The sequence below is a fragment of the Rattus norvegicus genome, chromosome 17 (assembly GCF_036323735.1).
Source record: "Rattus norvegicus strain BN/NHsdMcwi chromosome 17, GRCr8, whole genome shotgun sequence".
Classification (NCBI taxonomy): domain Eukaryota; kingdom Metazoa; phylum Chordata; class Mammalia; order Rodentia; family Muridae; genus Rattus; species Rattus norvegicus.
In genome coordinates, this window is record NC_086035.1 from 26924313 (window position 1) to 26937133 (window position 12821).

The following is a 12821-nucleotide window of genomic DNA, read 5'->3' on the forward strand; positions in this document are numbered from 1 at the left end:
GACAGTGAAACCCTGGAGTGCTGTGGGTAAACCTTTGATCCCAGTGTTTGGGAGGCAGGATTTGTGTGCGTTTGAAGCTACCCTAGTCTACTTGCTGAACTCCAGGACAGGACTATATAGTGAGACCCTGTTGAGAGACAGAAAGAGTGTGTGTGTGTGTGTGTGTGTGTGTGTGTGTGTGTGAGAGAGAGAGAGAGAGAGAGAGAGAGAGAGAGAGAGAGAGAAAGAGAGAGAGAGAATGTTTTCATTCAGTTATTCAACAAATAACATTCTTCTTGGTATGTGACTTGAGGAAAGAAACCTAGCTCTGTGGTGCTCTAATGGGCTTGAATAAGTGAAGCTATTCCAAAGATTGATTGGTTGGTTGGTTGGTTGATTGATTGATTGATTATAAGTTCACTATAGCTGTCTTCAGACACACCAGAAGTGGGCATCAGATCTCATTACAGATGGTTGTGAGCCGAGCCACCATGTGGTTGCTGGGATTTGAACTCAGGACTTCTGGAAGAGCTGTCAGTGCTCTTAATCACTGAGCCATCTCTCCAGCCCAAGTGAAGCTCTTCTAAAGAGACACACATGCCTTTTAATCTGTCTATTAGACTATTGTAATAATGAAGCCCAAAGAAATGGGATTTCCCTCAGAAATCTCATGCTGGGAGAAGGAGACTGTACCAGCCAAAGGGGAACTTGTCTCCCAGAAAGCAATTCCACAGAGTTCTAACAACTTGTGAGTGTACCTTAGCAATGGCAGGCCAGTGGTGGGCAGGACCACATCTTTACCTGGACTGCTTAAGTGTGCACATCCTTGGCCTTCTATTTAAACTGCAGTCTCACTTCAGAATCCTGAACAGGCATCTGGGGTGAATTTATATGATCTCTTTGTGTTTCTACAAAATGTAGCCACATTGAATAAACCTGTTCTTTCTGCTTTCCTCTTTGGATTCACTTACTGAAGACGGGAAGACAGACATGACTTGGGGTGTAGGTTCTGTCCCCCAAGTTCAGTAACGATGCCTACTTTCAGTAAGTTCTCATTGAATCCTCACAGCATTCCTGCCAGATCAGCATTGCTAACCCATGCATCGGCTTTTCTGTTACCATAGCAAACGTCTAATCAATTTATACGAGGTAAAGGAATACTGTGGCACAGCATTTTGGATGTTTCAGCCTCTGACTGGTTGGTCTTGAGGCTTTGAGCCTGTGATGAAGTAGTATCATAGCAGGAGTGCGTGTCAGAGAAACTGTGGTCTTTTAGTTTCCTTCTAGACTGGGTTCAGCATAGACATGTGAAGCAGCCTTGTGATTGAGCAACAATACGGGACAGGGAGAGTGGAAGGGAAGGAAAGAGGGGAGGGAGAGAAAGGGAAAGAAAGGAAGGGGAGGAAATGGAGAAAAGAGAGAAGGGGGAGGGAAGGGGACTGGAGGATATGAGAGAGGAGCAGAGGAAAGGAAAGGGGAGAAAAGTAGAGGAGGGGGAGAGGGGAGGCAAGGGAAGTAGAGAGGGGAGAGGAGAGCAGAGGGGAGGAGGAGGGGTCTGGAGGAGATGAGAGAAAGGAGAGGGGAGGAGGGGAGAAGAGGAAGGGAGAGGAGGAAAAGGGAGGGAAGGAGAGTTAGCAGAGTGGTTCTCATTCTTAGATATTGGTTATCTATTGCTGTATAACAAATCACCCCAAAACTTCAACACTGCTGTACTTGTTCATAATTCTATGACAGCAATTTGGGCTCAACTGAACTGTCACCCTTTCCACCAGTACTCAGGCCTCATGCCAGGGACTCTGATTTCATTCATCTGGAAGAAGACGCCATCCATTGGCAAAAGACGGAAAAGCTCCCAGGTGTGGCCCTGCCAAACCTAAAATCCACTGAGAGGAAGTGGGCAGCGTGGTGGGCGTGTAAATGTTCCAGTCGGGGTGGGAGTGTGAGGACGGAGGGGACAAAGAGAAGAAGAGTGAATGAGCAGAACTAGGGTGTGTGCTGGGTGAAGAATCCTATTCTGTACTCTAGCTTTTTGCAGAAGTAATTAGAAGGAGCTTGGATAGAGTAAGGGTGGGTAATGCTGCCCCAGAGGCCATAGGTCATTAGATGGAAACCACACTGTCAGGTGTGTGATAACTCCCTGGTCAAGGAAGCCCCAGATACGACCAAAACCACACACGCTGTTGCCATTGCTCTTGGTTACCCAGTGTAACTAGAGGTGTGGTGGTTTGAAACAAAACACACCCCCCATAGACTCAGGGAGCGGCACTATTAGGAGGTGTGGCCTTGTTGTAGTAGATGGGGGGTGTGGTTGAGGTCTCAGAAGCTCAAGTCAGAGTTGCCTTCAGATCAAGATGTAGAACCCTCAGCTCCTTCTCCAGCACCATGTCTGCCTGCCTGCTGGCCACGTTTCCTGCCATGATGATAGTGGACTGAACCTCTGTACTGTAAGCCAGCCCCAATTAAATGTTGTCCTTTATAAGGGCTGCCATAGTCAGGATGTCCCTTCACAGTAATAGAAACCCTAAGACTAGAGGGAGACTTCATGGTTGTAGACTTCAACACACAGTACCTTCAGTAACAAAGAGCAATTGTAATGGAACTGATGTGGACACTTCCTCCTGGTTGGCTACCTTTCCAAATGCTGAAAGATGCTATACAAGCTGCTGGGGGGAGGAAAGCCATCCCTAGTCCCACCAGTTACAAACCCTGTAAACTACAATACCAGCCTGCCAGGCAGGATGTACCCACTAGTGCAATGGCGGCACTACCGTGATAGGGTTGGCCAACTCCCTTCCCCTTCTGCTTAGATGTGAGGTCTGTTTCACAAGAGAGAATTCATGTTTGGTATGGAACACTTGGTAAAGCTCGTACCTAGAAGGTCATTGGTCCTCCGGGGGAACTATTGTTTAACTAACAAAACATGGTGTCAAGCTGCCTTGTAAGTATTTATGTTTAATACACATGGGTTAGTGTTGTTCTCAGCCTTGGTCAGAGAAGCTTCTCTTTCTTACCACTGTGACGGTTAATACAGATACTCTTAGCAGGTCAAAGTGTGGACAATAAGTGACTATTGGGTGCTCAGCCCTAAACCCGAGATTTACATCACCCCCTCCAAAGCTCAGAGAACATGTCAGAACATGTTAGAGACAGAGGACAGGGAAAAGTGTCATGAAATGGTGTTCTCTCTACATGGCATGATCACTGTATGTTGTGGTAAGATTAAACAAGGGCTCAACCGGTTCCTGCACGTCACCGCTCTTCGCTGGGCCCCTAGTACTCTCGGATCCAGGCGTAGGGCCATATAGAACTAACCTTAATTTATCTCAGCAGCGGCCGGCTTCAGTGCGGCACCACGCCATTAGCCTAGCTATCGTCTAGCCCCAGCGGTCTCTCCACTCCCATTGCTAGTCCCCCTGGCCAGCCCTGGTCAGCCAGGAACTCTCTGATTCCAGCCACCCACCGGGTAAAATCTAGACTCAACAAATTGTAACCCAACAATCAGATTTACATGCTAAATTCCCAATCCACAATACATCCACACAATAAATTCACTGCCAATTAATAAGGATATTAACCGCCCACCTAGACAAGATAAAACTGACCTAGCCCACATGGAGCTGGATCATCCTGCTCTGTTATCTCTATCTTTATTTTTCTCTTTCCCCCTCCTCCTCCTCCTTCCTTCCTAGACTTTTCCCCGCCTACCCTTCCTTCTCATCCAATGATAGGCTACGCCCTATCCTGGACCCGCCTTGCTGTATAATGACATCATCCTACAGTTGCAGGCCGGAACTCAGAGCATCTGTGGTCACTTGCTGGCAACCACCAACCTCCTAGGGCAGGTGGGGAATGCGCTCATAAGGACTTACTCTTCTGAGGCACTGAACGGTTGTTGGGGCAGGGGAAGTTGTTTCCTTCAGTGGTCTTGCCATTCTTGTTTGTCCATGCTTCAGTAAGTGACCCCTGACTTGTGTTCGTGCAATCAACTCTGATAAACCTCAGTGGCGCACGCGCACACACACACACGCAGGCACACACACACACACACACACACACACACACACACACACACACATGCGCACCATGAAATTAGAAGGGATAGTGATTTTGATTCTGGCAGAAAAGTAAATCATTGGTATAGCACATCACTGCCAAACAAAACCTAGTGAAAGTAGTCCATTTCCAGGCGAAGTTAAAAGACGTTAAGAACTATGATATCCATGCCAGGCATGGCAGTTCATGCCTAGAAGTTCTGCACCTGGGAGGTAGAAGGGGGAGGATTAGAAGTTAAAAGTCAGCCTCGGGCCACATAGAGAGTTCAAAGTTAGCCTGAGATAAATGAAGCCCAGCCTCAAATAAATAAATACATAAACAAACAAGCAAACAAATAAAGCTGGTTTGGTGACAGATACCACTCTGTAGTCCTAGCTACTTGGGAGGCTAAGGCCAGAAGGAACTGTGATTCTTCTCTGCAAGTGTAAGATCTGTCTGGTAAAGGCAGTGAAAATCAGTATTTTAAAATGTATACAAGATAGAGAGCTGGCTTGGCACTTAAGAGTGCTTGTTGCTTTGCAGAAGACTCAGTTCAGTTTCCAGTACCCACATTGTGGTATTTATAACTATAACTATAACTATAACTGTAACTATAACTATAATAACTATATAATTCTAGTTCCAGGGGATTTGACACCCTCTCCAAATCTTTTCAGCTACAAGACATGCATGTGGTGGGCAAACACGATATACATAAAATAAACAAATCTAAAACACCGTTAATGTGGAAGTAAATGAAATCACACAAATGTGAACAAAATGCTGAAACCCTTAATGCTTTCTATCTCAGAGTGGCTAAGCCGAGCATCTCCGTTCTCATGTTTCCACTCAACACATCACTAGAAGCCCTCGTCTCAGAAATAACTCAAGGAAAATAAATAAAAAGAATAAAGACTTAGAAGAAAAGAAGAAAAACCGCACCCATAGACAACATGATCCTGTAGAAGGGCAACCCTAAGGCATGCATTTAATATCCCTAGAATTAGCAAACCAGATCGGCATAGTCTTAGGACTTAAAGCTAATATACAAAGAAATTTTTTTCAATATATTAACAACACACAATCTAAAAGTGAGTTTAGGGCTGGGAGTGAAGCCCAGGGATAGAGCACACGCTTAGCATTTTTGAGACCCTAGGTCCAATCTCCGGCACTGAAGAAGGAAAAAAGAAAAAATAGTTTTCTTTAATTAAAAAACAATCCCAGGATGTGAGGATGTCACCCAGTGTTAGCATGTTGGTCTAGTATAGAATTTAAAGTAAATTTACTAACAGCCAAGCTCTACTAATGTCCTGCAGATGGGACAAGGTCATGCTACTGATGAGCTTTAGAATAAACAGGATGTAAACATAGACACAGACCTATGTTCGCTACTTGTTGAAAAGCTACAAAGGCAAGTAGACAGAGGGAAAGATAAGATGTATCTTTCCTAGGCAAATGTATACATGACTGTATATAAGTACTCCTGACTACTCAGCTAGAGATAAAGGAGGAAGGGTCTTGCATTATGGTGATTAAAAACAAAAAACAAAAACTGTTCCCAGGAGCCTGGAATTATGGCTCTGAGTTAAAAGGACCCTGGTGCAGGTCACAGCGCCCATGTCAGGCAGCTTACAATCACCTATAACTCCAGCTCCAAGGGATCTGACGCCCTCTTTTGGCCTCCAAAGGCAACTACACCCATGTGCATATTATGCGCGCACGCTCGAACACACACACACACACACACACACACACACACACACACGTAAAAATCTTGGGGCTGGAGGGATGGGTCAGTGGTTAAAAGCAATGGCCACTTTTCCAGACACATGCACATGCAGACAGAGCACCCACGAGCATAAACACATCTCTAAACAATAAAAATAAAATAAGTCTTTTAAACGTTTCCTTCTAGGGCCTATCAGTTCCTTATTTCATTCAGCTGGGTTGTTGTGAGTTAACTTGGAATTCATCCAGGAGCCTATGGTCTTCACTGGGTTTGTTTGTTTGTATTTGTTTGTTTGTTTTTTGTTTTTGAGCATGCTATATTTTTGGGTGGTTGGTTTTCTTTTGGTTTTGTTTTGTTTTGGTTTTGTTTTGGTTTTTGGTTTGGTTTGTTTGATTGCTTGTTTTTGCTATGATAAAATACCATGAACAAAAGCAACTTGAGAAGAAGGGATCTTTTTGGTTTGATTTGGGGTGTGTAAAAGGTTTTGTTTGTTTGTTTGTTTTGCTTACCGCTGGTTGGTCACATTTTCATCCTTACAAAGGAATCGGAGAGAACACAAGAAGGGGGATGAGGTTATAATCTTCAGAATCTGTTCCATGCCATGCTTCCTCCAGCAATGCTGCATCTCTTAAAGGTTCCAGAACCTTCCCTGAACAGAGAACACTGGAGACCAAATGCATGAGCCTATGGGATCCATCTTGTTCAAACCACCACACACTTACAAGTCACACTTGGAATTCTCCACTACATGATTCACTCTGGCTAGCATCCATTAAATCTGAATCGAGTTTCTGGCACACCTATGCTGGGTGGATCAGCGTCATTTTAAATGTCCTCTTTGGTGTCTCTTGCTGATGCTGAGGAGGGGGTAGTGGAAGCCTTCAGCTTCACCAGCAGCCTCAGTGTTCTGTAGTTCACGACCAAAGCAACTTTGGGAGGAAAGGGTTTATTCCACCAATGCTTCCATATCATTGTGCATTATCAAAGGAAATCAGGACAGAAACTCAAAACCCGGCAGGAACCTGGAGGCAGGAGCTGATGCAGAGGCCATAGAAGAGTGCTGCTTGCTGGCTTATTCTTCATGGCTTGCTCAGCTCAAAGACTACAAGCCTAGGGTTGGCACTACTCACAGTGGACTGGACCCTCCTCCATTAATCACTTATTAAGAAAATGCCCTACAGGCTTGCCTGCAGCCCAATCTTGCAGAGATGCTCTCTCTCCCCAACCCCTCTCATTTTATGTGTATGAGTATTTTTCTTCATGTGTGTCTGTGCACCACACATGCTGGTGTTTGAGGAGATGATGATCCTCAATGTGTGTGTGTGTGTGTGTGTGTGTGTGTGTGTGTGTGTGTGTGTGCGTGCGTGCCCCGGTCATTTGCAACAAAACCTGTGTTCTTAACCACAGGGCTACCTCTCAGCCCTGGAGGTATTCTCTTAATTGAGGTTCCCTCCCCTCAGATGACTTCAGTTTGTGTCAACTTGATGTAAAACTACCCAGCACAGCTGCTTTACTGGATTGCTCCCCCATGGTTTGCCCAGCTTGCTTTCTCCCTACAATTCAGGACTACGTGTCCAGGGCTGGTATGGGGGCTGAGGGCTGCTACCATCTACAGTGGGCTGACTCCTACATCAATCATTATTCAAGAAAGCTCCCCCAAGACATCCCTACAGGCCAATCTGATCGAGGCACTGTTCTCATCTGAGGTTGCCCAGGTGACTAACCAGGACACCATTTTACCCAGAGTCTTTTTTCTGTTTGTGATGCATATGTGTGCCTGTGCATGGGATGCATGCACCTGAACATACAGGTGCACGTGCTCATGCAAACATGCAAAGAGGCTGGGGCAGGACGTTAGGTATCCTCCTGTATAACATCACATCTTTCTTGAGACGGGGTTTCTCGGTAAAACTGACGTTCATTGTTTTGTCCGGTGTGCTCTCGGGATCCATCGTCTCCGTGCCCCAGTGTTGGTGTTACGGGAGTGCACAGCCATGCCTAGCTTTTCACACTCGAGCTGGGGATGTGGACTCTCACAGAGTCTCTCCAGAGCCTTTAGAAATCTTTGTTTGGTTGGTTTGGTTTGGTTTTCAAGACAAAATTTCCCTGGGTAGCCCTGGCTGTCTTAGAACTTGCTCTGTAGACCAGGCTGACCTCACACTCAGTGCTTTTAGAAGTCTTAACAGTCTTTTTTTTTTTTTTTTTAAAAATAGAATTTATTAAGATGACCTTAAAAGTTATAGCAAAAAAAAAAAAAACAACAACAACAACAAGGAAGACAAGCCAAACTCGTCTCTGTAGCCTGATTTTAAGACCTGCTGTAAGGCTGAAGGAATCTAGAGTCATGTACTGCACAGGCGCAGTCACACAGAACAGAGGAGCAGAACCCACCAAGCAGAAGGAGAACTTGAGTGTCTGACCAGCACTGATGCCCAAACTGTCTCCCAGGAAATCCTTACTAAACACCTTTGCTCAGACACTCGGTGTCTGCGGCTAAATTTGGGCCAAATGCCTTGCCTAGACTTGTCTGCTAGCTTGGATACCTTAGCCAAAACATGTTCTCTGTGCTACCAGGTTTTTCGGGCTCTGAGTTCCTTTGAAGAAAGCCCTTCTGTCACTGGGATAAGCAGCAAAGAGAAAGACAGTGGATGAAAGGGGCCCCAGAGTAGCTGACCAACCCCAGATGGGTTCCAGGTTTGGGCGCTTTTGTTTTGTTTTGTTTTGTTTCGTTTTGTGAGATGAAATGTCAGGATTGCTCTAGCTATCTTCAAGCCCAGGGCAATCCTCCTGGCTCAGCTACTCAAGTACTTGGAATTACAGGCATTGATTACCATGCCCACCCATAAGTGGGTTCTGGGCTCCGGTTTTGTTTCATTCAACAGAATCTAGAGAATTTGAGTGCTGTGCCATGAACTATATCCTGGGTGTAGCTGTGATCAGTCGTTTTGTTTGTTTTGAAGGTGTGACAAGGAAAATGAGCTTCTCACCAACAGGCTTCTGTGACTGAGAACTGAGTGTCTCTAAACTCCTAGTTCAGCATTGTGGTATGGTGCTTCATACACCTAGAGCCCAAGTACACGCCCGTCCCAGCAGCCTCAACGTCACCTATCAGGACCAAGCCTGCCTGCGAAGAATGCCAGCTGCAACCACACTTTCCAGGATGGTGGTATACCTCAGGGAGTGGGCAGGCCAGGAGGAGTAGGGTCTGTACCTGCCTTCTGGATGGCTTCCAGCTGTTGGGATGGTTTTCTTTCTTGTTGTTCAGGAATAGGTGTGGAGAGCCGTAAGCGTCTCTTCCAAGCCAGTGGTGGCTAATTCAGCTGGCTGCACCAGTTCCTGTAAGGACTGACATTCCTTCTGTTTAAGAACTTGCTGCAAAGAAAAGCAAATATTTCCCAAGAGGCCAATGGAAGGAAACTATATTCTAAAACAAGGACATACCCAAACGTGCATTTCAAGTAATCCCCTTACAAACACTTACTAACATTGAATTTAATAATTGTCACACAGCATACGCAGATGTTGGCTCCATCCATTGAAAGATCCTGTGTATGTGAGCGTGTGCCTGCATGTTTGGGTACATACATGTGTGTGTGTGTGTGTGTGTGAGCATGGGGTTGGGGGGGGTCTTCTTATAAGAGTACCTTTCCTCCTGCCAAACAAATTAAACTGTAAAATATCTATTTTGGTCAATAACAAATTTATATTAGAATGTGCCAGTGGCATTAAATCATATTCTTGACGTCCACAAAGAAACCGCAGTTAAGAGATTACAGCTCAAAATTCATTGGCTCCCATACCCTATGATCTGCTTGCAATTTTCAAGTTTGTCAATTCAGCGGGCATTATAGTGAACACCTTCAATCCTGGTACTCAGGGGGTGGAAGCAGGAAGACCTCTGTGAATTAGGGTCAGCTTGGTCTACAATGGTGAGTTCCGGGTCAGCCAGAGCTACAGAGTGAGAGACCCTGTCTCAAAGACTCATAAACAAAATAAAACAAGAAACTGTGCAACCGTGGGCCAGTCACTTCCACAATCATATCACCCCTCTCTGAGCTGTTAAAACTCAGCTCCACGATGGGGAGCGATGGAAACAGAGTCCTGCAAAGCCTGGTTTGTAGCAAGTGATACCTAGGTCTATAGTCTATTTGCGAGTATCTATCACCAGCACTCTTAGGTCTACCATTTTGGAGGGGAAGAAAACACCTGCACCCTGCCCCCCCCCCTTTTTGATATTTTCAATATATTTAAGCGAGTAAAAGTACAGTAAGAAAACAATGCTGGAGAGGTGGTTCGGGGTTAAGGCCATGCTTTGCTCTTGCAGACTGTCTAAATTCTATTCCCAGCATCCACAGCTGCCTCACAGCTGCTTACAACTCCAGCTCCAGGCCAGCCATGGTCTTCTGGCCTCCTTAGGCAGCTAGCTGCACTTGAGAGGTTCCCCTAAGAAATAAAAACCTTGGCAATAGAAAAGTTTCGATTTCCCAAGGAAGCAGATTGGGACCCTCAGAGGGAACTACTGACAATGGGTTGTTAAGTCACTGATGTCTCCGTCAAACAGACATAAGCTTGGAGCTGAGTCAGTTCCTGGATTTTCTTCAAGGCCTCATCAAATATGGTGAAACTAACATAGAAGTCAATCAGAAACCAAGCCACATAACATCCCCGGCGCCCACCAATGAAGTTTTAGATTACCTAACACTAACTAAAATTCCCCCAAGTTCCCTGTAAAAAGGTCTTCGAGTCTTTATCTGGGGGGTCTCCATTTTGATTAATGGTAGACCCCTATGTGCTGGCTTTCTGTAGAATAAATGCTCTTTGCTTTTGCATACTATTTGAGTGTAGGATTGTATTCTTTGGAGATTCTTGGACTTTTACACACTAAAGTGTACATACCCCCCAACACACACACACACACACACACACACACACACACACAAACACAAACACAAACACAAACACAAACACATACACACTTAAAAACAAAAAAAAAACATTTAAAGAAAATTTTAAAAAATAATGACAGTTACAAAGAAGAAAATCTCCAATCCTTCCCCAAAAGATAGTTGCTGCTAACATCTGTGGCCTTTTCCTTTAGTCTTAATGTATAATCTACTACCCTTCCCCCCACCTCAAAGCTATACAGAAAATAAGCCAAGACCACTTTCCCATCCTGTTTGGTTAGCTTTTTTGGTGCTCAGTACAGAGCCCAGGGTTTTGAACAGTTAAGTATGTTCTTTACCTCAGGGCACTACTGTGCATCCTGCGAGGAGGTATGTTTGGTTTTCCCACTCTTAATCTAGGTGTAGCTGGGATGAGGCCATGGCAGTTTCATTTTGAGTAAACTTGCTCCAATAACCTCATCACACTTGATGTTCCAACGGTGCCTTATGCTCGGCTTTGCCCCTCCTGACACATAGAATCTATTTGCCGTGTTTGCCTTTACCGTATTTGCACAGCCACATGCCATGACATATCTGCAGAGGTCGGGGAACAACTTTGGTTGTCTGCTTCTGCCTTCTACCGTGTTTGAAACAAGTCTCTTACCCTGAGATAGCCCATTCTCAGGCTTCTGGGAGCACTGAGTTACAGGTCAAACACACTACTACATCCAACTCCATGTGTCTCTGCAGATCTGAATTCAATCAGGTATTCACTCTTGCCTGGTGAGCTCTTAACCATTGAGCTATCTCCCCAGACCCTGCCTTCACTTCTGTTTGACTTTGTTCTTGTGTGCGTGTGCCCTCCAGAGCTCATGTTAAAACGTAATTCCTGCTAGGCACTGATGGTGCACGCCTTTAATTCCAGCACACAGGAGACAGCGACAGGTGGAGCTCTGGGTCCCAGGCCAGCCTGATCTACAGAGCAAGTTCTAGGATAGCTAGGGCTACATAGAGAGAAACCCTGTCTCAAAAACCACACACACACACACACACACGCTATGTTAATTGGGACCTCTCTGTCCTTTGGAGGAGTGTGTGTTGTGTTTTATAAAAAAGGAAGGGAGAGCCGGAGCCAGGATTTGTTTGGTAGGGCCAAGTATGGTGAGGTAGGAGTGCCTCAGTAAGCCCATGCTGAGGAATCCTTTCCCCCTGAGGTACCAGCTGTAAGAAGGGTATAATATAGAATAGAGTTTATTTGTGGCCAGGGAAGGGAGTAAAGGCAGAGATGGGGGAGGGGGTTGGGGAGAGAGAAGGGGAAGGAGGAGGAAGAGGAGGAGGAGGAGGAGAGAAGAGAGAGAGAAAGAGGTCATTCAGGACCTCATGGAGAGAGGGAGGAGAAGGGGAAAGGGGGAAAAAAGGGTTAGGGAGTCAGGGAGAGTAAGAGAGAAGGGGAGTGAGGCGGGGCCAAACAGCCCCTTTTATAGTAAGCCAGGCCTACCTGGCTATTGCCTCATAACTGCTGGGCAGAGCCTAGAAGGAATGCTAACAGTGGGTGCCTTTGATTTAGAACTGTGTGCCTCTGACTCAAACTTATCTCTCTCTCTTCTCTCAGCTGTCTATTCCTGTTGCCATGGAAAAACCATTGTGATCGTGGACCTTTCTAGTCCTCTAGTCCTCTACAACTTGGATCTGAATAAACAACTAGTGGCCCAGTCTTCAGCATTCTGATGTAGCAGCCTCAAACAGACTGAAAGGGAAGCCTTGATCGTTGGAAGCACAGTAATTGCAGTAATTTCCATCCTGTGGAACATAACAAAAACAAGGAAGAATTGGTTAAAATGGAACATTCCTCCCTGCACTTGATACTTTGTGTATTAATCTAGCTTTGTTCTGTCTGCCTCTTTAAAACTCAAGAATTTCAAAAGCTGTGAGATGTCTAACAGCATATATCTCTTCATATTTTAGTTTCAGGACATGCCCATAGTAACCAGTACCCTTGCTCCCACTCTGGGGATGTCCTAACAGGCAGGAGAAACCACAATGAACATGAACGAGATCCGGGTTCAGAGCCCTCTGCTAGTCAGAATCACTGGGTCCTTTTCTCCTCTGGCCCTCTCTTTTCTTAGTTAGTTAGTTAGTTAGTTAGTTAGTTAGTTAGTTAGTTGTTATTCACTTTACATCCCAATTTCTGCCCCCTC

The 12821-nt window shown here is 45.4% G+C and overlaps 1 long non-coding RNA gene across 2 annotated transcripts; it reads left to right on the forward strand.

The window, feature by feature from the left end:
- The first annotated feature begins 3743 nt into the window (after positions 1-3743).
- Positions 3744-12552, forward strand: LOC102546383 (uncharacterized). 2 transcript variants are annotated; one of them, XR_001842011.3, is made up of 3 exons: positions 3744-3821; positions 8701-8943; positions 12236-12552. It is a non-coding gene; the product is annotated as an uncharacterized LOC102546383 (long non-coding RNA). The 2 variants fall into 2 exon arrangements; XR_360950.5 differs by having other exon boundaries at positions 8701-8906.
- Positions 12553-12821: the final 269 nt, after the last annotated feature.